General features: G+C 36.1%; 1 protein-coding gene and 1 pseudogene across 2 annotated transcripts in view; one reads left to right on the forward strand and one right to left on the reverse strand.

Moving 5' to 3' along the window:
- Window positions 1-25,951, forward strand: part of LOC102831324 (uncharacterized protein C4orf22 homolog) — a 1,137,236-nt gene that overhangs the window by 1,005,782 nt on the left and 105,503 nt on the right. The gene's annotated exons all lie outside the window — the stretch shown is intronic.
- Window positions 24,925-25,506, reverse strand: LOC102834400 (annotated as a pseudogene).

The raw sequence follows: 25,951 nt of genomic DNA on the forward strand, positions 1-25,951 counted from the left end.
TGTTGTGCATAGAGTCACTTTGAGTTGATACTGACTTGATGGCACCTAACAGCAACATCCACTACAACAGCTGACACAGTGTTTGCAATCATGATGGCATTTTAATTACTCAAATACAGCAGGAAATGTTTCATGATGAGCAGACCCTCCTGGTTTATCCGGGATGGTATGGAGAGTTTCCATGTGTGTCCCTCACTTTACACCAGGGGCAAAGGACACAGGATATTCCCCAATCCAGTTTTACACTACTAGGGTTGTGTGTTTCACTGCACAGAGTGCAATCTCAATTCCCCAACCCCCAGATAGTCAGACATGTGGGCATCAACCCCAAATTATTTATCTAGCCATACTGCTTATTTAGGGAGAAGGAGCTGTCAGTTAATTATGAATATATTATCAAATTATTATTATAATTAAATTGCAAATTTTAATTTAGTGGCAAAGCCAGAAACTTAATCTTGTGAAATTAATGCCTATAATTTTAGGATGAATTTATCTAGAAAAGACAACTTGTTTTAACTGCAGTGATAGCCACCCAAGTTACTAAAATTTTGTAACTAAATATGTAGCAAGTAGCCAATTTGATGTTTATTTTTAGTGATTATAAGTTTTGTACTTATAAAATTTGTGAAAATTGTGATGAGTTTTTCTAAACAGATAAGGGAAATAAATCTATACTTTAATGATCTAACATCTTCAAAAGAACATGTATTAATAATGTGTACTTTAGCAGACATCCTTGTGGCATTCTGGGTTACACATTGAGCTGCTAACCATAAGGTCAGCAGTTCAAATACACCAGATGCTTTGCAGAGGAAATATGAAGCTTTCTGCTCCTGTAAAGATTTTTAACTGCAGAAACCCTACAAAGGGCCAATTTGAGTAAGAATCAACATGATGGTCGGGGGGTTACAGTTCTAGAAGATATTTGAATCATAAATGTTATGTAATGAATGCATTGAAGTTCCAAAACATTTATTCATTGTGCCTTTTTAAATTTCATATTGAATAAAATTTTACTATAATATGGAGTTCTGGTGTAGGATAAAGCACTGGACCTCATGGTCAGTTTGAAACATGGGTCATTGGTTCAAACTCACCAGTTTCTCCTTGGAATCCCTATACAGGCTCACTATGAGTCAGAACTGACTCTCTGGCACTTAAAAACAAGCAGATAATGTTTAAGTTCTTTTCCTTCCTTTTTACAAACTGAACATATTTCAGAAATCCAAAATGATTTTTTAAAATCTCCTATTATTGTAAAACGAACAAATGGTCAATGAAAATTGTAGGTTACAGTATGAGTTAACTATGGGAATGTGGTTCTCTGAAGTATAATCAATGGTTTTTGAATCTCAAAGGTTGGTGGTTGAAAATTACTTGTATCTCTGTGGGGAAAGAAAATGAGGTGTTCAACTCCCACAAAGATTTGCAGCATCAGAAACACTATGCAGACAATGGCATTTAACAACAACATGTGGCCATTCCGCGTTTTTCTGAAACTCACCTGCAACATAAAACAGAATTTTTTGAACATCATAAATGGAATTCAAGCAGTTATTAACTATGATTTAATAACAAGTACTTTGAGGTTAAATGTTGTGTATGATAGGATAATATCCATGCATCTACAGGGAAGACCAGTTAATAACAATATTATTCAACTTTATGCACCAACCACTAAAGCCAGTGAGGATGAAATAGAAGGATTCTACCAACTTCTTCAAATTGAAATTGATCAAACATGCGATCAAAATGTATTAATAATCACTGGCAATTTGAAAGCAAAGATCAGAAACGAAGAGGAATAATCAGTAGTTGGAAAATATGGTTTTGGTGATAGAAATGATGCTGGAGATTACATGATAGAATTCTGCAAAATAATGATTTGTTCATTTCAAATACCTTTTTTAAACAACATAACAGACGACTACACATGGACATCACCAGATGGAAGACATAGAAATCAAATTGACGACATCTGTAGAAAGAGACCATGGGAAAGCTCCATATCATCATCCAAAACAAGGCCAGGGGCATCAATTTTCTATATGCAAATTTAGACTGAAGCTGAAGAAAATGAAAACAAGTCTGCAAGAGCCATAATATGACCTTGACTATATCCCACCTGAATTTAGATACCATCTGAAGAACAGATTTAATACATTAAACACTAAACACCAAATACCAGAAGATTTGTGGGATGACATCAAGAACACCATAAAGAAAAAGCAAAAAATCATTAAGAAGACACTAGAGAAGGAAAAGACCAAAATAGATGTCAGAAGAGATTCTGAAACTTGCTGTCCAGTATAGAGATGCTAAAGCAAATGGAAGAAATGTGGAGGTATAAGAGCTGAACAGAAAATTTCAAAGGACAGCTCCAGAAGACAAAGTCAATTATTACAACAAAATGTGCAAAGATCTGGAGTCAGAAAACCAAAAGGAAGAACACACTCAGCATTTCTCAAGCTGGGGGAACTGAAGAAAACATTCAAGCCTCAACTTTTGTTAGGATTCTCTTGGGAAATTATTCAATGATGTAGAAAGGAATACACAGAGTCACTGTACCAAAAGGAAAAGATTGGTGTTCAACAGTTTCAAGAGGTAGCATATGATCTAAAGCCATTGATACTGAAGGAAGAAGTCCAAGGTGCATTGAAGAAACTGGCAAAGAACAAGGCACCAGGAATTGATATTGATGGAATAAAAATTGAAATATTTCAAGAAAGTGAGGCAGCATAGGAGGCACTCACTCATCTATGCCAAGACATTTGGAAAACAACTATCTAGCCAACTGATTGGAAGAGATCCGCATTTGTGCCCATTCCAAAGAGAGGTACCCAACGGAATGCAGAAATCATCAGACAATATCTTTGATATTCCAAGCAAGTAAAGTTTTACTGAAGGTAATACAGAAATGGGTGCAACCATACATTGATAGAGAACTTCCAGAGGTTCATGCCTGATTCAGAAGAGGACCCAGCATGAGGGATATCGTTGCTGACGTCAAATGGATTTTGGCTGAAAGTAGAAAATACCAGAAAGATGTTTACCTGTGCTTTATTGACTATGCAAAGGCCTTTGATTGTGTAGATAATGACAAGCTATGGACAACATTGCAAAATATGAGTATTTTGGAACACTTAATTGTACTCATGAGGAATCTGTACCTGGACCAAGAGGCAATTGTTTGAACAGAACATGGGAACACTGAACAGTTTAAAATTAGGAAAGGTGTGCGACAGGGTTGTATTCTTTCACCATACATATTCAACCTGTATGCTGCGCAAATAATCTGAAAAGTTGGGTTATATGAAGAAAAACATGCCATCAGGATTGGAGGAAGACTTGTTAACAACCTGTGATATGCAGATGATACAACCTTGTTTGCTGAAAGTGAATAGGACTGCAAATACTGATGAAGATCAAAGACCCTAGCCTTTGGTATGGATTGTATATCAATGTAAAGAAAACAAATATCCTCACCACTGGAACAATTAATAGTATTCTTATCAATGGAGAAAAATTGGAATTTTCAAAGACTTCATTTTTCTTGGTTCAACCACCAACACTCACGGAAGCAGCAGTCAAGAAATCAAATGACGCATTGCATTAGGCAAATCTGCTGCATAAGACTTTTTTAAAGTGTTGAAGAGCAAAGATGTCAGCTTGAGAACTAAAGTAAGTCTGAACCTAAGCCATGGTATTTTTAATAACTTCATATGCATGCAAAAACTAGATAGTGAATACAGAAGTACACAGAAGAGTTGGTGCATTTGAGTTATGGTGTTGGAGGAAAACACTGAAAGTACCATAGCAGCCAAAAGAACACACAGATCTATGTTGGAAGAAGTGCAGCCAGAGTGCTTCTTGGAGGCCACATGGCCAGACTTCATCTCTCATGCTTCAGACATACTGTAAAGAGGGACCAGTCACTGGAGAAGGATATCATGTTTGGTAAGGTGGAGGGTCAGAATGAAAGAGGAAACCCCCAGTGAGATGGATTTACAATATGGCAGCATCAATAGGCTCAAGCAGAGCAACAATTGTAAGTTCTGCCCAAGACCAGGCAATGTTTCATTTTGTTGTACGTAGGGTCTCTATGAGTCCGTACCGACTCGATTATACCTAACAACAACAACAACTTTCAACAAGTTCATGCTTTAAATTTTTCACAAATTGTTGACATCTAAATACAATATGAAAGGAAAATGTTCAGAACAATAGATTACATGGTTGGTTATATGTTTCCTTAGTCTTGCAGAATAGCACATCAAATTATGCATCTGAAGTCTGTATCCGAATAGACAGTTTATTTTGTACAAGTATTAATTTGATTTAAACAGGTTATATTTCTTTCAAAGTAATCTGGGGATAATGCACTTTTAGTATGAAAAACTGGTTCCCATCTACTTCAGTTCTCTGTTTACAAGTATTTCCAAATAAAAAATCATTTGGAAAATTATGAAAAATGTCTAATAACATTTTATCTTAGTGAACTTTTCCAAACCTTGACTTTCAACTACCTGATTCATGCCATCTTTTTCATTCTACTTTTAAATTAATTATTTGTAATGGAGTTCTGCCATGCACTGTAGGGTTAAGCACTGGACTACTAACTGAAAGGTCAGTGTATCAAACCCACTAGATGCACCTAGGAAACCCTATACAAATTGCTGTGACTTGGAATCCACTGAAAGGCACTGAACAACAACAATAGCAACATATGCATTTCAAGCATTTACAATGAATCATTTCAACATATTAAAATCACCAAAAATCATATATATATTTGTATTTCTATTTTTGTATGTCTGTTCTTTTGGTCTGTTACACTGTCTTATCTTTTTTGTTTTTGTTTAGCCTTTGGGACCATCTCATATGTCCTCTTTATTGCAATCATTCCTTTTCCTACCATTTCGTGCCTTTTAATACGTTACTCCCCTCATTCTATTTTGTAAAACTTACATTAGTAAATATTATTCTGTTAAGCATAATTTTATTTGTGAATATTATTCTGAAATCAGTTTATAAAGATTTTTACTTCAAATATATAAATGGATGTGCTTATTATAAAACAAAGAGAATCAAACTTTATGGGAGGTTCCATTTTACTAACACAGGGTTTTGGTAGATTTGGGGTTAGATTAAACAACAACAACAATATATTACAAATGACAGATTTTTGGGGTTTGGTTTTTGTTTTTATCATTTATTTGTATGTATGCTAAAAGGAAATTTGAATTGAGGACATCATCCAAAATGATGTCAGGTTGTTAGGAAAAAATCTGGCTACAATAAGATTCTGGTCAATTCTTTTCATCTCAAAATGACATGCATGTCATACTAATGTACATCATGCCAACCTCTAAAACCATACCACAAACCAAAGATAGGAAATTAGAATTGCTTCTGTCAGGATGCCATAAAAAAATACTGCCTGAAGGAGAAAATGAATTACAAAATAAGGAAGAGGCATTTGTTCAACCATCAAGAAGCCTGTGTCCATTTACTTGGTGTTTCTTTTTTTTTTTTTTCCTACCATGCAAAAATATCTCTGACATTAAAATAGACTTAGAACTCTCTTTCAAATGTAGGATTTTCTCAAAAGGAAACAGTACAAAACAAAAAAGTTATAGGTAATTTATTTTTCATTAGAGGAATGCTCTAAATCAATTTTATTTAATAACTTACATTTAAAAAAATGTGGTTTTTTTTTTTTTTAACTTTATTGAGATTTAGGTGAAAGTTTATACAGAAGATTAGATTCCCATTCAACAATTCATGCACAGATAGTTTTGTCACAGCTGCTACAATACCTATAATGAATCAGCAGTCTCCATTCCACCCTGCCAGCCTTATTTCCAGTTTCTCTGCTTCTCCTACCCTTCTCATCTCTGTTTCTGTGCAAATGTTGACCATTACATCTTATACAGTTGATTGTTTAAAGGAACATTTTCCTCATGGATGTAATAGTTGTTGTTGTTAGGAGCTTTTGAATTGGTTTTGACTCATAGTGACCCTATGCACAACAAAATGAAACACTACATGGTCCTGTCCTATCTTCACAATTGCTGTTTAAGCCCATTTTTACTACCAGTTTGTCAATCCTTGTTTTGGGGGCATCTTCCTGTCTTTATTGACCTTCCCTTTTAACAAGAATGATGTCCTTCTCAAGGGACTGATACCTCCTGGCACTATGTCCAGAGTATGAGGGATTAAGTCTTACTATACTTGTTTCTAAGGAATAGTCTGACTACTTCTTCCAAAAAATAAAAATAGTTACATTTATTTGTTCTGGCTGTTCATGATACTTTCAGTATTCTTTGCCAACACCATAATGCAAAACTATCATTTCTTCTAAGGTCTTCTTTATTCATTGTCCAACGTTCATATGCGTATGAAGTTATTGAAAATACCACGGCTTGATCAGATATACCTTAGTCCTTACACTGATATCTTTTCTCTTTTATAGTTTAAAGAAGGTTTTTGCAGCAAATTTGCCTACTGCAAAATGTCATCTGATTTCTTGACTTCTGCTTCCATGATTTTTTATTGTGGATGCAGGTAAAATTAAATATTTAACAGGTTCAATCTTTTCTCCCTATATTATGATGTTATTTATTAGTCCAGTTGTGAATGTCTTTTGTTTTCTTTACGTTTAGGAGCAATACATACTGAAGTCTGTAGCATTTTATGTTAATCAGTTTTCTTCCAGTAAGAAAGATTGTGTCATTTGCACATCACAGGTTGTTAATGAAGCTTCCTCCAATCCTGATACCATATTCTTCATATAGTCAAGCCTCAGATTATGTGCTCAGCATACAGATTGAATAAGTATGGTGAAAAGATACAAACCTGGCACACACCTTTCCTGGCTTTAAACCATTCCCTATCCCCTTGTTTTGTTTGAATGACTGCCTTTGGTCGTAAGCACAAATCAGTGTTCTGGAATACCCATTCATTCTAAGGTTATCCTCAACTTGTTTTGATCTACATAATTCAATGCTTCTGTGTAGTCAACAACACAAAAGTAAATTGCTTTCTGGTATTCTCTGCTTTCAACCAAGATCCATCTGACATCAGCAATGATATATAGATAGGTCATTGATATATAGATCCTTTTCTGAATCCAATTTGAATTTCTGGTAGCTTCCTGTCAATGTACTGCTGCAACCATTTTTTAATTATCTTCACCAGAATTTTACTTTCATGTGATATTAATAATGCTGTTCAATAAATTTTGCATTCCTTTGAGTTACATTTCTTTGGAATGGGCGCAAATATGTGTTTCTTCCTGTTTTCTAGTGAGGTAGCTGTCGTTCAAAGTTCACGGCATGGATGTGTGTGCATCTCCAGTACTGCATAAATGTGTTGAAGCATTTCACTTTGTATTCTGTCAAATCCAACAGCCTTGTTTTTGCCAATGCCTTAAGTGCATCTTGGACTTCTTCAATAGCATCAGTTTTAGTTCATGTGTTCGTTCTTGAAATGGTTGAGCCTCAACCAATTATTTTTGGTACAGTGACAGCGTATTCCTCCCATTTCATTTCCTTTTTTGTTTTGTTTTGTTTTATGGTGAATTGAGTGATAGTTTACATGGGAGAACATTGCTTTTACACTATTGTTTCACTGCAATGGCTATGATCTCCTCCATGCATCATCATCATTCAACAATATTTGCTTCTATTCCCTCTGTTTTTTGTTTCTTGGTTTTTTGGGGGGTTTTTTTGTTTTGTTTTTTTTGTTTAATTTTTTAAGTGGGGATGGATTGTACACAAAAACACTCAGGAATATATAATAATTTAAACAATCAAAGGCTCCATTCTGCAAGCCTGCTTCCTGGCCACCAGCACTCAGTCATTCTCTTTCTGTGAGTCTAGTCTTCAGCTGCTCTCTCTCTCCCTCCATGTCCTCATCTTTGCCCCCATTTCTGGTGTTGCTACTTCTTTGGATATGGCCCACACTCTGCTCATGCTCTTCTCCATTTATGGTTCTAGTGTCCCTTGTTTCTGGACTTTAAGACTAACTATCCTCCCCGTCCCCCCCGCTTTTGTTACAAAACTTCTACCTTTACAATTGTTACAGTCACAATTAGTCATGATAACGATTACTCACTATTGAATCATAAGAATCTTATCCCCCTCTCTTTTCACCAGACCCATCAGACAAGATGAAAACTATTCAGTGGGAATTCTACCCTGCCCTACACACTCTTAAACTAAACTCCCTCTCAAAAACTAGTAAACCAGTTGCTTCGTGCCTTTATCACCCCCTCATTTTAGGTAGCCAAAGCCTAAGTTATCCGTCCCTATGTGCCTTGTACACAGAGGGAATACCTGATACTTGATGTGAAGATTCCTTTCCCTCTCAAATGGTATTTTGAACAACCACACCCATAAGTATAGGTCAAGTTCATCAAATTGTAGCAATTTACACTTGTTTTCTTTATCACTTCTCTCTCTTCTTTTTAAATCTTTTTCTAGTCGAGTTCTGATTATTGAGCCATCAAGACTAGGTCAAATGGGTACTATCTGCAAATTTGGGCACTCTTATGCATCTCCCCTCACTTCATATCAGTTGAATGTTTCACTCTCTGCTCTAGTCCTCCATGGCTATGTCCTTGTCCATGGGCTCAGGTGTCCCCAGGTGTCACCACACTTTGGACCAACCAGCCCTTCCTCTTCTCTCTCTCATCTCCAGGTCAACAGGAGTCTATGGAACATGGTTGAACTCAGCCTTTTTCTTCCTTGCTGCCTTCCCCCCTCTTCCACTCAGCAGAAGACCAATGTGGTCACCAGCAAGTGTACATGCCTGTTCATTTGTTCCCTTTGAGTTTCAGACTTGGAGGTGTGTTTGTCCTGAAGAGACAACTTGCCTTGATGGTTCCCAGACTTCCATCTTCTTTTAATGACCCTGAATCATTCAATATTTTGCCCATTATTGTTATTATTGTCAAGTACCATTAAATTGATTTCTACTCATAGCAATGCCATACAGGATTTCTAAGGCTTTACACATTAGCAGGAGCATAGTCTCATCTTTCTTGCTGTAGAGCAGTTGTGGGCTCCAACCACTGACCTTGTGGTTCTCAGTCCAGTGCTTATTGTATTGAACTTATAGAGTCCTTCAATATGGCAACCCAAGGTTTGGATTTTTGCTTCAGTTCTTTCAGCTTCCCTATTGGTTCTCAAACACCAGGTCTCTGCACATTTCATTATAATGCTTGACTTTGTCTTTTCAAACTGTCCTTTGGAATTTCTGTTCAGTACTTTTTCTTTTTTTATCAATTCATCCCGTTTCTTTAGCTTCTCTACCATCAAGAGCAAGTTTCAGAGTCTCCTCTGAGAGTCATTTTGGTCATTTCTTTCTTTCCTATATTTTAAATTGCCTTTTGCTTTCTTTCTATATCATGTTCTTAATGTCATTCCACAATATTGGGTTTTGGTCATTAATGTATAATGCATGAAATATGTCCTTGAGATGGTCTCTAAATTCAGGAGGGATACATTTAAGATTATATTTTGGTTCTCATGGACTTGTTTTAATTTTCTTTAGCTTCAGCCTGAACTTGTAAATGAACAATTTACAGTCTGTACCACAGTTGGCTCCTGACGTTGTTTTGACTGAAGATATTGGGCTTTTTCATCATCTCTTCCCACAGATGTCGATTTGTTTCCCACGTGTTCCATCTGATGAACTCCATGTGGATAGTCACCATTTACGTTGTTATAAATAGATATTTACAAATAATATTCAATATTCTTGTGCTGAAGTATCCCACTGTTACCACCACTCATTGGTCAGTTTATCAAGCTGTGGTGGTTTATATTTTCCTGTGGTGCTGGAAGCTATGGTTGATCAGAGCAAAATATAGTCTTTGACAATTTCTATCTTTTCTCCATTTATATGGATGTTATTTATTGGTCCAGTGGTGCGGTTTCTTGTTTTCTTTACATTGAGATGCAACCCATACTGAAGGCTGTGGTCTTTGATATTCATTAGCAAATGTATTAAGACTTCTTTGCTTTCAGCAACAAGGTTGTATCAACTGCATATCACAGATTGTTAATGAGTATTCCTCCAATCCTGATGCCACATTTTTCATCATATAATACACTTCTTGGATTATTTGCTCAGCATACAATTTGAATAAGTATAGTGAAAGAATACAATCCTGGCACACACCTTTCCTAATTTTAAACCATTCGATGTTTCCTTGTTCTGTTAAACAACTGCCTCTTTGGTCTATGTACAGGTTCCTCATGAGCACAAATTTTTTTCTATAATACTCATTCTCAGCAATTTTGTCCATGGCTTGTCATGATTCACATAATCAAAAGCCTTCATGTAGTCAATAAAGCACAGGTAAACATCTTTCTGATATTCTCTACTTTCAGACAACAATGAGATCCCTCATTCCACATTCTCTTTTGAATCTGGCTTGAACCTCTGTAAGTTCTCTGTCAATGTATGGTTGCAATCATTTTTGTATTATATTTAGTAAAACTTTACTCACATGGGATATCAATGATATTGTCCGATGATTCTCACATTCTGTTAGGGCATTTGTCTTTGCAATGGGTACAAATATGGATCTCTTCTAGTCAGTTTGCCTTCTAAATTCTTGGTGGCTGTCTTCCAAATTCTTGGTATAGTTAAGTGAGTGCTTTTAGTGCTTCATCAGTTTATTGAAAGATTTCACTTTTGATTCCATCTGTTCCTGGTGCCTTGCTCTTTGCCAATGCCTTCAATGCATCTAGGTCTTCTTCCTTCAAGATCTTGATCATATGCTACCTCTTTAAATGTTTGAACATCAACCATTGGTTTTTGGTACATCGAGGCTTGAATTTTTTTCTTCTGTTACCTCATTTTGAGAAATGATGAGCTTATTCTTCCCTTTTGGTTTTCTAAATCTAGGTGTTTGCACATTTCGTAACCATTGACTATCTTTTCAAGCTGACCTTTGAAATTTTCTGTTCGGCTCTTGTACCTCCTCGTTTCTTCCATTTGCTTTAGCATTGCTACTCTGGAGAGCAAGTTTCGGAGTTACTTTTAACATCACTTGTTTTTTTTTTCCTTCTCTCTTGTCTTCTTAATGACCTTTTGCTTTCTACCTGTATGGTATTCTTGATGTCATCCCACAACTCTCTGGTCTTCTGTCTTTAGTGTCTAAAGCATCAAATCTGTTTTTCACATGATCTCTAAATTCAGGTGGGATATATTTAAGGTCATATGTTGGTTTTTGTGGAATTGTTTTAATTTTGTTCAGCTTGAGCCTGAATTTACCTGTGAACAATTGATGGTCTGTTCCACAGTCTGTCCTGGCCTTGTTTTGGCTGATGATATGGAGCTTTTCTACCATTGCTTTCCACAGATGTAATCTATTTAATTTCTGTGTATTCTGGTGACATCCTTGTGTATACTTATCTCTTATGTTGTTTACAAAAGATATTTGCAATGAAGGAGTCATTGGTCTTGCAAAATACTATCATGTGATCTTCAGCATCATTTCTGTCATCAAGGCCATATTTTCCAACTACTGGTCCTTCCTCCTTGTTTCCAACCTTACTATTTCAATCATTAATAATGATCAAACACATCTTGATTTCATGTTTGCTCAATTTCAGACTGAAAAAGGTGGTGGAATTCTTTAATTTTATCATCACTGGCTTTAGTGCTTGGTGCACAAATTTGAATACTAGTGCTATTAACTGGTCTTCCTTGTAGGCATATGGATCTCATTTTAACACAGGCAGCATTGTTTTTAAAAACAGATCTTGATGTATTCTTTTTTATTATGACACCTTCCAATTCAATTTGTTATTCCTGGCATAGTAAACCATGTGATTGTCAGATTCAAAATGGGCAATACCAGTCCATTTCTGCTCACTAATGCTGAGAATATCAATGTATACATGTTCTACTTCATTTTTGACTCTTTCCCATTTTCCTAGATTCATACTTCATACATTCTATGTTCTGATTGTTAATGAATGTTTACAGCTGTTTCTTTTCATTACAAGTTGTGCCCATCAGCGAATGAAGGTCCTGATGACCTTTACTATATTCCCATCATCATGGTCATCTCAACTTTGAGGAAGCAGTACCTCCCCAGTCATATTTTGAGTGCCTTCCATCCTGAGAAGCTCATCTTCTGGTACTATATCTGACAATATTCTGGTATTCTTCATCATGTTTCAATATTTAATATTCTCATGCTTACAGAGTTCCATTTCTATTCATAAAATTTTCAGTGACTAAGTATTCAGAGTAATCTGTCTTTCTTTCTTCCTAGTCTGTCTTTGTCTGGAAGGTTAGCAGAAACTTGTCCATGGTGCATGACCCTGTGCCATAGCTTCCCGCATCACAGCTATATGAAAGTCACCACAGTATGACAAACTGACAAACAAGTAGTAGACAAAATTATAGAATCCTTAAATAATATTATTTTTACAAAATTATAGAAACCTTTAATAACCAAATATCAAAATATAAAGCTATTTTTTCCTCAACATATTCCTTTTCTATGTCTATACACTTCTGAATGCAGTGTTTCTATTTCTCTAAGTCTTACTTAAAGGATTCTTTGATTTACAATTTACATGTCAAAAAGACCATTTTAGCATCCTCAAAGGACTCAAATCATGTTCCTTTTAAAATAAATGTTCTTTGAGGCCTGGGTACAAAAGGAAGTCTGAAGAAGCAATATTAGTGCTATAACATATACAGGGCAAGCCCTCCCATTTAAATTTCATTAGACAGCCTTGTTACCCTTGTTACGAACAGGTGCATTGTCTTAATGGAAAAAAAATTCCTTGGCACAAGATTCCTGGATTTTTTCTCACAAATTCAATTTCTTAAAACTCCTTCACAATATGCCATTGCAATTGTCTCGTATCATTCATTTATTAAAGGTTTCTATGATTTTGTATTAGTACTTTTTTTTTTTTTTACTTTGTATGGTACAATGATATTGGGAATTTAAAGAGAATATTCAAAGTTGATTCCAAAATTTCTAGGCAGGGTGACACTAAAGTAAATTATATAATGGATAAGGAAAAAAATAACTTTTCATGAGAGATGATAAGTAAGTTTTAGACTTGAGTTTTCATGATAAAGATGGCCCATTTTAGTGACAATGTTCTGAAAGCCATGGAAGTGTATTGTTTCACAGAAAATAGATTTGGACAAGGAACATGGATCTGACAAAAAGATATGAATTATATGGATAAATTCAGATGCTTTTAGAGATGTTGTCGTTGTTAAGTTGGATCTGACTCATAGCAACCCTGTCTAGGGTTTCCTTTCTAGGTTTAGAGATGTATGACTGTTCCGAATTCTATCTTCATGTCAATCTTACTTTGGTCAAAAAAAAAAAGTGAATAATATTTTCTGTTTTAGATTTTGCATGCCTGTTAATTTCTAGATTTGAAAAGGAATTAGAAGTATCATAGTAATTCAAGGAGAGCTATTTTTCTGTGTAATTACTTACACAAGTATTGGAAAGCTCACATAAAATGTTGTGTTTGACAGACATCCAGCCCATATTCTTTACCAGAATTTTGGCTAACCTTCAGATAAACAAGCCTCCACAAAGTTCAATAGTTACCACCAGCAGTTGCCAGGCAGGCTAATGCTTTCATTTCCTTTCCATGGAACATTTCCCAAATAATTAGAGCCTTTTGTATTTTTAGGAAGATTTTATACAGCAGAAATAGTCACTAAAACCACAACAGATTATTAGTTCCTTCTTTCATGACACAGACAAGTACCAGGATACATCTCACACTATTTTATTCTTTACAAATAATTTCCTAGGGTAGCAATCCATTTACTGCTGCTACTTTATTAGTGACACTGTAGGATAAGCACTGGACCCCAAGGTTGGTTTGAACCACAAGGTTGGTGGTTCAAACTTACCAGCTGTTCCTAGGAAACTCTACACAGGTTCGCTGTGAGTCAGAATCTACTCAGTGGCATATAACAACAGCAACAACAATTCTAAATTAATTATTAGATAAAAGCATGACTTAGAGCATTTTATGTGGAGTCCTTATGTGACACTGTAGGATATGCATAAGACTGCTAACCACAATGTCAGTGGTTCACACTAGCAACTCCTTAGAAACCCTATACAGGGTCACTATGAGTAGAAACCATTTGAGAGCACTTAATAGTAACAGCATAGGGACATAGAAATCATGTAGAATAACTTATAAATCATTTGGAAAAAATTTAGACACTGCTTTGTGTTTATGTAGATATTGTTGGTAGGAGATGTTAAAGTTACCTGTCCAAGTTAATACCACAGTTGAAATTACAGTTAAATCACTTGATTTTCTGCTTAGTGCTTGGTGCTATATCATAAGCTCTGATTTTTTGTGTGTTTGTGAAAGAAATTTAAAGCCTTTTGGAGAAGGAAAATGCCAACCAACCAGGATTTCCTGGGTTTATTTACCTTACATGCCAGTATTTTATGTGGCTGTGGTTTTCTGTTACACTCACAAAGCAGTCGGGTAACACCAGGTAATCTCCAGTTTGCCTATAATGATTCAGTTGATTTCACAACGCATCCAAAGCAAGCATTTTTCTTGTATCATTTTTGTTACTACATGCCTTGACTGTGATTACCAGATAAACTGCTAGTTTCCATGACTATGAGTAATAACAAAATAAAATTTTCCCTACTTATAAACGGAAGAAAACGTTAACAAAACAATAGGTTCTGATTCATTAGTAGTCATATCTAGCTCCAATTTATAAATTATTTATATTACAGGTTCTTATAAGTTGTGTATTAGAAACACTTACTGGATTGTTCCAAGAATGTTGTACATAGTTATGATAGTTAAGTAGAGTCTATGATGCTACTACTTCTATGGTACACAGGTTTTTGTTGTTAAGTGTCAAAGAGCTGCTTTCAAGCCATAGCTACCCTGTGTAGAGTCTTCTAGGAGTGGCTGGTGAGCTTGAGCCAGTGACTTTGCAGTTCAAACTGACATTACAGCATACCACATTAACCTGCAGTGCCACACCAGGACTGTTGTTGTTGTTGTTATGTTCTGTGGAGTCAGTTGTGACTCATAGCAACCCAGCACAGGGTTTCTGAGGCTGTAAATCTTTATAGGAGCTGAAAGCGGAACAGCTGGTAGTTTCGAATTGCTGACTGTGAGATTAGCAGCGCAATTCTTAACCATTACGCTTCCAGAGCTCCTTAGGATTGTTGTTAGGTACCATCAAATTTGTCTTGAGCCATAGTGGCCCTATAAATAACAGAGCATCTTCTAGATCATTGCTATATTTGAGTCCATTGTTGTAGTCAGAGTCAATCCTTTTTGTTGGGGGCTTCCTCTTTTTCACTAACCTTATTCTTTACCAAGTATGGTGTCCTTCTGCAAAGACAGATCCCTCTTGATAACATGTCCAAGGTGTCTGAGATGTCTCCCCATCTTAGCTTCTAAGGAGCATTCTGGCTGTATTTCTTGCAAGAAAGATTTACTCATTCTTCTGACAGTGTATGGTACTTTCAGTATTCTTCACCAAAACCATAATTCAAATGCATAGTTCTTCTTCAGTCTTCCTCTATCCATTGTTCACCATTCATAGGTATAGGAGACAATTGAAAATGCCATGGTTTTATTCAGGTACACCTTAGTCTTCAAAAATATCTTTACTTTTTGATACTTTAAAGTTTTTTTTGCAGCAGATTTTACACAATGGAGTACAATATTTGACTTCTGGAGAGAATATAAACATGATAATGTGTAAGTGTGCATGCACACACACACATAGGTATGTATATATAAAGAGGAAGACCTGCCAGTGAGATGGATTGGCAAAGCGGCAGCATCAGTAGGCTCAAACATGGTAACAATTGTGAGGTTGGCCCAGGACCTAGCAGTTGCACACATATAGGTGTATATGTTATATATAACACATATCCATATATGTGTGCTGTTATATATATGTGTGTATATTACATATATGTGTGCACATGCACATATATGTGTGTGTGTATGTGTATTTGAGTCAGAACTGGCTTGATGGCATTTGACAACAACAATAACAACAAAACATATATGCACAAGAGTGTAGTTCTGAGCCGGGCTGCTAAATGCAAGTTCAGCAGTTTGAATCCACCAGCCATTTCCCATGAGGAAGATGTGGCTTTCTGCTCCTGTTAAGATTTACAGCCTAGGAAAACCTATACGTACTTGCTACGAGTCAGAACTGACTTGGTGGCATACCACCACTATATATCTACAAATAGCCTTGGTAACAGTGGATTATGAGTTAGGCTGCTTACTTCAAAGTCAGCAGTTTGAATCTACCCGCCATTCTGTGGGAGAAAGTTGAGACTGTCTGCTCCTATAGATATTAAAATCTCAGAAACCCTATAGAGGGTAATTATGAGTCAGAACTAATACAATGGCACACCACAACACTATATATATATATATATATATATATGGAGCTCTGGTAGCATAGTGGTTATGAATCGCACTGTGAGCCGCAAGGTCAGCAGTTCGAAACTACCAGCAGTTCTGCGGGAGAAAGATGAGGTGGTCTGCTCCCGTAAAGATTTACAGCCTCGGAAACCCTGTGTAGGAACCGACTCCACGGCACATAACAACAACAATATATATATATACATACATATATATATAGAAAGAGAGAGAGAGAGAGAGAGTCCTGGTGTGGCACTGTAGGATAAGCATTGGACTGCTAACTACAATTTGGTTGGACTCAAACATAACATATACGTATATGTATATGCACATACACAAAAACACACACAAATGGAACATGCACATATATGCCATAGAAGTAATGATATCATAGTTATCAGCTGACCCATAACCTTTCTAGGGCAACCTGAGAACAATACTTTAATTATATTACATTTTGTAGGGACGGAGGGAAAAAATGTGTTTCAAGTCCTAATATCTGTTGCTAATAACAATTTCCATCATCTTATGATAAAAAGAGGACTTTCCTATTTCTTTGCAGGCACAGGTTGCTCATTAGCAGTTCTAGTAGAAACAGAAAGTAGAGCAGGAAAGAGACACTGTCAAATTCCTACAGTGGCCTTTGAATTACTTCAATGGCAGTTGTTAAAGCAGAGAAACTTCTAGATTCATAGAAAGTTCTGAGGTTGTAGATTATATTTATAATGTTCAGCTATTAATATATTTTAACTGAAAATAAAATACCTTGATTGGTAGTGACTCAAGTGTCCATCAGGAGCCATTTGTCAGTTGGGAGAGTAAAGGGACAGCCCTTCAGAATAGCCTATGAGATTGACTGAGTTAAGTTGTATGGCAAAAGCCAGGGACTTTCTGTTGTTTCCCCAATTTGGCACTGAATTCACAACCCCAAGGACCTGAGTTTATTTTCTTCTAACTATTTTAGTAAATACACATTTAGATCCTATAAATATCAATTCCAAAAAGCATGCTACAAGTTGAACAAATTAAAAAAATAGAATATTCCTAGTTAGAATGATTTCCAGATTCCACAACTGAGGTTATAATCCAATGTATTCTATCAGTACTTTAGCCTCCAAATGGTTTAACAACCATGTTGAATTACCATGGAACCCTCTAATTTAACTTATTGGACAACTGCGGTACATGAAGTTCAAGAATTTAGCCTCTAGTCACAATCATGTCTAAGACAGAAATGCAGTCATATGCAGTTCTGAGCACATTATAATTCAAGTGGATAGAATTTTCTATTATAGTTTCAGGCTATTGCAGTGTTTTCCATTTTCAAGTATTGTTTGAGATCCTCAGGTAAAGTTGAACTAGCCTTTCCTTAAACTCAAATAGTTCTTTACTTTTCCAAGCTACATAAGAAACTATTTTACTTTGAGTCAATTACTCATAAATTACTTGTTTTAATATTATTTTGTTACTGTGCATGTAGACAATTTGGCTTTCGCCAAATTTATCTAGTTCACATAGAATCAGGACCTTGGGTTCATTCAAGTAAAGTTGATTGTCCATTAATCCCAGACATTATGTTATATGGTACTATTGTAAAGATCTTCATACAGATAGAATTAAAGGAATATAGAATTTTTTTACATGACTCCAACTTCCACATCTGTTGAAAGTTGCATATTTACCCAAGTTCATTTGTACAGGCAAAGTCTTGATATGCCCCAGATACGCATGAACTTGCTTGAATACTCCATCCAACCCCACAAAATCAACCATAAATGTAACTTATATCTTAGAAAATTTTCTTTCCTATTTTAAAAGTTCTTTGTAAATATTTGAACTTATACAACTTCCTCTATGAGGTCAACACTCTTATATGATGTATTATTCCCTTAGTTTCATCTCACGTTCTTATTTTAAAGTTATATCTGCCTTGTTTTTCTATACTCTGTAAAGTCAATCCAAACCCATAGTGGCTCTGTATATGGTTTCAGAGGCTGTTTATATTTACAAAAGCAGAAAGCCACATCGTTCTATTGTGGAGGGACTGGTGGATTTGAACCGTTGACCCTAAGGTTAACAGCCCACGTGTAACACTTTATGTCACCAAAGCTCTCATAACTACTTTATTGTTCCAATATGAAACAAATAACTCTAGACAACACAATTTCCAGGAAAACAATGAATAATGAATGCTAACCAATATCTATCAGACATATATGGAGCTAGACAACTAGTTCCTCACTCTGAACAAGACTAACCTATCTTCTGTCCATTAAATACAGATCCTGTTGGGGATAGAAACATTTTCTAACTGAACCAAATGAACCAAAGATAAATAAAGGAGAGAGTATAATATAGAATGGAGTCCTGGTGTGGTGCTGTGGGTTAATGTGCCAGACTGCAAAGCCATTTGAACTGCAAGGTTGGCAGTTCAAGCTCACCAGCTGCTCCTCGGAAACCTGATACAGGGTCGCTATGGGTCAGAATTGACTCAATGGCACTTCACAACAACAACAACATAACGTAGAATATGGGCCAAATTGGAATGCAACAATTCCCCATCTGATTCCTGTACCACAAAAGGGTCAGAAATTCATAACTTAGATTCCTCAGATGTTCATCCTGGATACTGCTAGGTTTTTAGTCAATTCCCCACATGGATGCTCTCTCATCTGCTTTCCTCTACAATCTTTTTCCTTAGATTATTTTCCACTTGTCTCTTTTTTATGTAGTATTCTGGAGTCAGCATTATCTAAATTCTACTACAAAACAGAGTGCAAGTAAAATTTTGCTAAAGATAATATGAAAACAACTACAACCATATATTACAACCATATATTGACAGAGAACTTCAGATGTTCAAGCCAGATTCAAATGAGGATGTCGAATGAGGGATCTCATTGCTGATGTCAGCTGGATCTTGGTTGAAAGTAGAGAATACCAGAAAAATATTTACTTTATTGACTATGCAAAGGTTTTCGATTGTGTGGATCAAGACAAGCTATGGATAGCATTGCAAACAATGAGTATTCCTGAACACTTAATTGCGCTCATGAGGAACCTGTACATGGACAAAAGAGGCAGTTGTTTGAACAGAACAAGGGAACACCGAATGATTTAAAATTAGGAGAGGTGTGTGCCAGGGTTGTAGTCTTTCACCATACTTATTCAATATGGATACTGAGCTAATAGTCTGAGAAATTGGATTATATTAAGAAAACCGTGGCATCAGGATTGGAGGAAGACTTAGTAACAACTTCCGATATGCAGATGATACAACCTTGCTTGCTGAAAGTGAAGAGAACTTCAAATACTTACTGATGAAGATCAAAGGTCATAGCCTTCAGTATGATTTCATCTCAATGTAAAGAAAACAAAAATCCTCACCACAGGACCAATAAACAACATCCATATCAATGGAGATAAGATTGAAGTTGTCTAAGACTTCAGTTTTCTTGGATCAACCATTAACACTCATGGAAGCAGTAATCAAGAAATCAAATGACATATTGCATTAGGAAAATCTGCTGCACAAGACCTCTTTAAAGAGTTAAAGAGAAAAGATGTCAGTTTGACGACTAAGGTGCACCTGACCCAAGCAAGTGGTGATATTTTCAATAACCTCACATGCATGTAAAAGTTGGACAGTGAATAAGGAAGAACAAAGAAGAATTGATGCATTTGAGTTGTGATGCTGGAGGAAAATACTAAAAGTACCGTTGACTGCCACAAAAGCAAACCAATCTATGTTGGAAGAAGTACAGCCAGAATGCTTCTTGGAAGTCAGTATTGCCAGACTTCATCTCTCATACTTTGGACATATTCTCAGGAGGGAGCAGTCCTTGTAGATAGATATCATGTTTGATAAAGTGGCAGGTCAGAGGAAAAAGGAAGACCCCACCCCCAATGAGATGGATTGGCATAGTGGCAGCAGCAATGGGCTCAAGTGTAGCACTGGTTGTGAGGTTAGCATAAGACCAGACAGTGTTTTGTTCTATTGTGCACAGGGTTACAATGAGTCAGTACTGACTTGATGACACCTAACAACAACAGCAACAACAAAATAGGGATACCTCAATCTCCAATCTTTTAATCACTTACAAATTATTTGGGCTAGAAGTCTTTGAATGTCAGTGATCCATTCTCATCAGATATGATAATAAGCATTTTTCTTAATGTCTGCTAACTTAGGGAACAAATATGAGGGTTTGGAAAAGGCGAAGTTGAGATGAGGATTGTTGTTGTTGTTGTTGTTAAGCACCATTGAGTCATTTCTGACTCATAGCGACCATGTATAGAGTTTTCGAGGAGCAGCTGGTGAGCTTGATCTGCTGAACTTGTTTAAACAGACCTTAGTATAAAGATTTTTATTATGGATCATGGTATATTTTCTCAAAGCAACTAAAATTAAACCATTTTGTCCACTGAAAATATGATATTCTTATTGAGGGCTACTCAACTTAGTCTTTATGAGAAAAATATATTTCTTCTACTAACTTTAATTTTATTCTATTTACTAATGAAACATTTGTTCTCTCCTAGCCTAAACTTGCCCTCATATTGGTTGACAAAGCCAGATGTCATACTCAATTCTCATATCCTTAATTCCCAGAAAGTTTAGGGTAATTGATTTGGTATATTCTCCCAAACATTTTTTATTCCTTTATTGTCAAAATTTTGACTACAAACTTATTATCTTCTAGGCATACTTTTAAGTAATTTGATTAAAATAGATAAAATATGTTTTCTTCCCTCAAGTAGTTCATTGCCAAGTATAAAGTGAGATTTAAACAATTATAAAACAACTTGGAAATACCGTGGTATAGCTATGCCCAGAGTATTTTCCAAGAACCAATGAGAACATAAAAGGAATTAATGTGGGGAAAAGGCAAAGCTTCCTAGAAGAGGTGCTGTCAAAGCTGATTCTAATTGCACAGGTGTTTCCAGACATGGAAGACAAGAAATAACATTAAGACAGAAGGGGCAATATGCACAAAAGCTTTAAAACAGCATGATATATGAAAGAGAAACTAATAGTAGTAGTTCAGGGTGGCTAGGCACAAACCTCAGACTGGAAGCAATAAGACATGAAGGGCCATGTAAACCAAATTAAGCAGCTTGGAATGTACGCTATAGGTGATGGTGAGTCATTGTAAGGGATTTGCACCAGGAAATAACATAGTTAAATCTCTGTGTAAAAAATACCCCTGGAGGCTTTGTTGAAGATGAATTGAATAGATACAAAACAGGAGGCAAGGAAACAAATAAAAGAGCTACTGGTTAAAGCCCACGTCAAGGCAGTGGTGGAGGCATGATGATAACAGGCCGGATATGAGAAATATTTATGGAGGTAAACTGGAGGGACTTGTAAATTGAATTGAAATGTGATATGAAGAGGGAAGAGTCAGGAAGAATGATCAGATCTAAAGCATAGGTTTCACAATTAACATATCTACCAACAAATACACTTATTCAACCTGTATGCTAAGAAATAATGTAAAAAGCTAGGTTATATGAAAAAAAACAAAAACAAAACCATGACATCAGGATTGGAGGAAGATTCATTAACAACCTGCAATATGTAGATGATACAACCTTGCTTGCTGAATGAGAAGAGGACTTAAAATAACATACTTACTGATGAAGATCAAATACCACAGCCTTCCATCGAATTGCATCTCAACGTAAAGAAAACAAAAGTCCTTACTACTGGACCAAAAAGCAACATCCATATAAATGGAGAAAAGACTGAAGTTGTCAAAGACTTCATTTTTCTTGGGTCAACCATCAACATTCATGGAAGCGTCAGTCAAGAAATCAAATGATGTATTGCATTAAGCATATCTACTGCACAAGACCTTTTTAGAGTGTTGAAGAGAAAAGATTGTCAGTTTGAGGATTAAGATGTGCCTGACCCAAGCCATGGTATGCATGTGAAAGTTGGACAGTGAGTAAGAAAGATCGTAGAAGAGTTCATGCATTTGAATTATGGTGTTGAAGGAGACTATTTAAAGTACCATGGACTGCCAAAAGATCAAACAGATCTGTGTTCGAAGAAGTACAGCCAGAGTGCTCCTTGGATGCCAGGATGGCCAGACTTTGTCTCCCATACTTAGGACATGTTGTCAGGAGGGACCAGTCACTAGAGAAGGATATCATGTTTATTAAGGTGGAGGGTCAGAGAAAAAGAGGAAGACCCCCAATGAGATGGATTTGCAAAGTGGCAGCATCAATTGGCTCAAGTGTGGTGACAGTTGTGAGGTTGGCCCAGGACTAGGCAGTGTTTTGATCTGTTGGGCATAGGATCACTGTGAGTTGGTACCAACTTGATGGCACCTAACAACAACTAGCAGCAAATATAAGATAGAAATTTCTGGGTACATTTAATTAATTTTTTTGGTCAGAAATAAATTTTATTTCTCATTGATAAAAATCTTGAAAAGGATTTACATTTTCCCACATTGCAGCACAATATTTCAACGGAATAAGACATTTACCATAAAGATTTTGCTTATTTGTAAAACTAAGGGGTTTATATTCTTTAGAGTAAAGGAAAATTATTTCATAAATGATTGTACATAATTTCAAAATCCAGATACAACCATATGGCTTCTCTAATAACGTTCTACTTGGTATATTATTAAATCATTTCCATTATCAACTGTCGTTGTTAGGTGCCATTGAGTCAGTACTGACTCATAGTGACCCTATGCACAGCAGAACAAAACACTGCCTGATCCTGGGCCAACCTCACTACTGTTGCCACTCTTGAGTCCATTGATGCTGCCACTTGGACAATCCATCCCGTTGGGGTCTTCCTCTCTTTCTCTGTCCCTCCTCTTAACAAACATGATATCCTTCTCCAGTGACTGGTCCCTTCTGACAATATGTTCAAAGTATGAGAGATGAAGTTTGGCCATCTTTTCCTCCAAGGAGCACTCTGGCTGCACTTCTTCTAAAATGGATCTATTGGTTTTTTGGCAGCCCATTGCACTTTCAATATTCTCCTCCAACACCATAACTCAGGAGCATCAATTCTTCTACGGCCTTCCTAATTCATTGTCTACCTTTCACATGCATATGAGGTTATTGAAAGTACCATAGTTTGGGTCAGACGCACCTTAGTCTTCAAGCTGACATCTTTTCTCTTCAACACTTTAAAAAAGTCTTGTGCAGCAGATTTGCCTAATGCAATACGTCATTTGATTTCTTGACTGCTGTTTCCGTGAGTGTTGGTAGTTGATCCATGAAGAATGAACTCTCAACTAGCACCCATTTAAAGATGCATTCATAATACTGTTCTGATCAGCAGAAAAATTAACAGTTCAGAAATAACAGGCATACATTTCTGCTTTATATTAAATGTCTAGTAACTATACCATATGGGTTTTAACTAACTTTTATTGTCCATTAAATGTTTTCAAATAATTTTTACCAGTCCTCTGAAATTTTTGACTAAAGTTAAGTTTCAAGTATGTTCATTGGCAAATAGAAATAAAATACATTTTTCTTAAAGATTGTTAATTTTCCATAGTAGTTGGTTTCAGATATATTCACAAAATAAATGAATTCTATGCTACAAGACCCATCTTAGACCAAATCATCTAATATTGAAATCTTAAGTATTTTGTAACATATAATAGTATATGACCTAATTCTTTCACATGATTTTACAAAACAAAATCCACAGAATTATTCCTGTTACATGGATTGAAAATTCATGTGGATTGGAAACTAAATAAGTCTAAATTTGGACTAAGGTACAGTTTCAGAAATAAGTACTGCAGAGGTTTTAAGTGATGTTTCATTTCTTTATGTATATGTATAAATGCATTTAAAATACCTAATGTCTGTGATTTAGAATGTTAAATAACAGCAGATATCTATGGAAGAGAGGCAATATTTGGTCTGTTATAAGGGATGATACAGGAAGAATAAATTTCTTTTCTGAAGAGGAAAATGAATATTAAACAAGAGATATCAAAAAAAAAAAGAAAGAAAAGAAAAGGATAAAAGCCTGTTGCCCAAAACAAAGGGGCCAGTAATTGAGAAGAACTTTTTCATTGGCACATAAAAGTATTGTTTCTACTATTATATGTAATGTAACACCACCTCATTATTATTTTATTTTGCATTACAATCACTGTGTATACACACACACACACACACACACATATATATATTTTCAGTAACCACACTAATAAATTTCAAATAATGTAATAAAAATCTAGTTACAGTATTCATTAGTTTACTGAATTATATTTGAGAAAAACACACTAGGTGCTTAACCTATTTAATACTAGTATATTCTGAATCATAATATACAAACACTTATCTAGAAACTTAAAACATTGAAAGCTTTTCATGAAGAAACATTATTTAGTCTGTCACTGGCATGTATTTGTAGAACATTTTAACAAGGCAAACATGAGAAGTTTCGGAATTGGGCAGGCATGTGAACAGTTAGTTCCTACTCTATATGATGCTGGTGTATTTCCACACAAGGCCTCTTAGCGACATCAGTCCACGGGAGATAGGAGCTTATCAATGAACTGCTATGGCACTGAAGAACAGAAATATCTTTGTTAACTCCATTGATAAGACCCTGTGGAAATGAAGACCGAAGTGGAAGCCAGCAACTGAGCCCGATGACACCCGCTAGTTTTTGTTGTGTGATAAGAGCAGTATATAAAAACAGAGCTCCTCCCTGAGAAAATCCTCCCAAAATAATTCTGTCAGAAGGGATTCCGTTCTTCCCTTCTTGGTCTATCACAGCTTTGACGTTTTCTGCTGCCTCTTTGATTCTGTATTCATCCTCCTGTGAATCTGGTGAAAGCCCAATAATATCAACCCAAGAAGGTATAGTCATTTCCATGTTTAATGTAACAGGCATAACTGGCGTGTGTGGGCAGGTACATTTGTTGTGTGAACTTTTGATAACTGCAAAGGCTTCTGCCCACCCATTCCCTGTATCTTCCAATCCATGAAAGAAAATTACCATGGCAGAGGCCATCTGGGCGGCGGGCCATAGGGCTAGGAGTGGGGAGGACATTCACTGGCTTGAAGACCTCACATTGTAAGTGGAAGGGAGAACCACGCCAGGCCGAGGCAGAGGACGCTGGAGCGCCAAGTTCCAGTCCACCAGGCTGGGCGCCAGTACATTTTAAGGGGAATGATCCTAACCTCATTCTGTACATGTTGAATTCAAAGAGCCTGTGGACTATCTAGTAAATATAAGACAGATGTGATCTAGAATACATAGATGTATAAGTCTGAATTCCTAACGTGTCTAGGATAAGAATATGTACATAGGATTGCTAAATTCCATTAAGTCAATTCCGAGTCACAATAACACTATATAGAGTTTCCGAGAAGCAGCTGGTGGGTTTGAACTACTGTTAGTAGTTGAGTGATTCTCCTACAGCACCCCATCAGAACTCCTCCACTTAAATATGAGTACAGGTAATTCTCATGTAAGTCTGATAGGGGTTAGCTTC

The sequence above is a fragment of the Chrysochloris asiatica genome, unplaced genomic scaffold, assembly GCF_000296735.1.
Source record: "Chrysochloris asiatica unplaced genomic scaffold, ChrAsi1.0 scaffold00311, whole genome shotgun sequence".
NCBI classification, from domain to species: Eukaryota; Metazoa; Chordata; class Mammalia; order Afrosoricida; family Chrysochloridae; genus Chrysochloris; species Chrysochloris asiatica.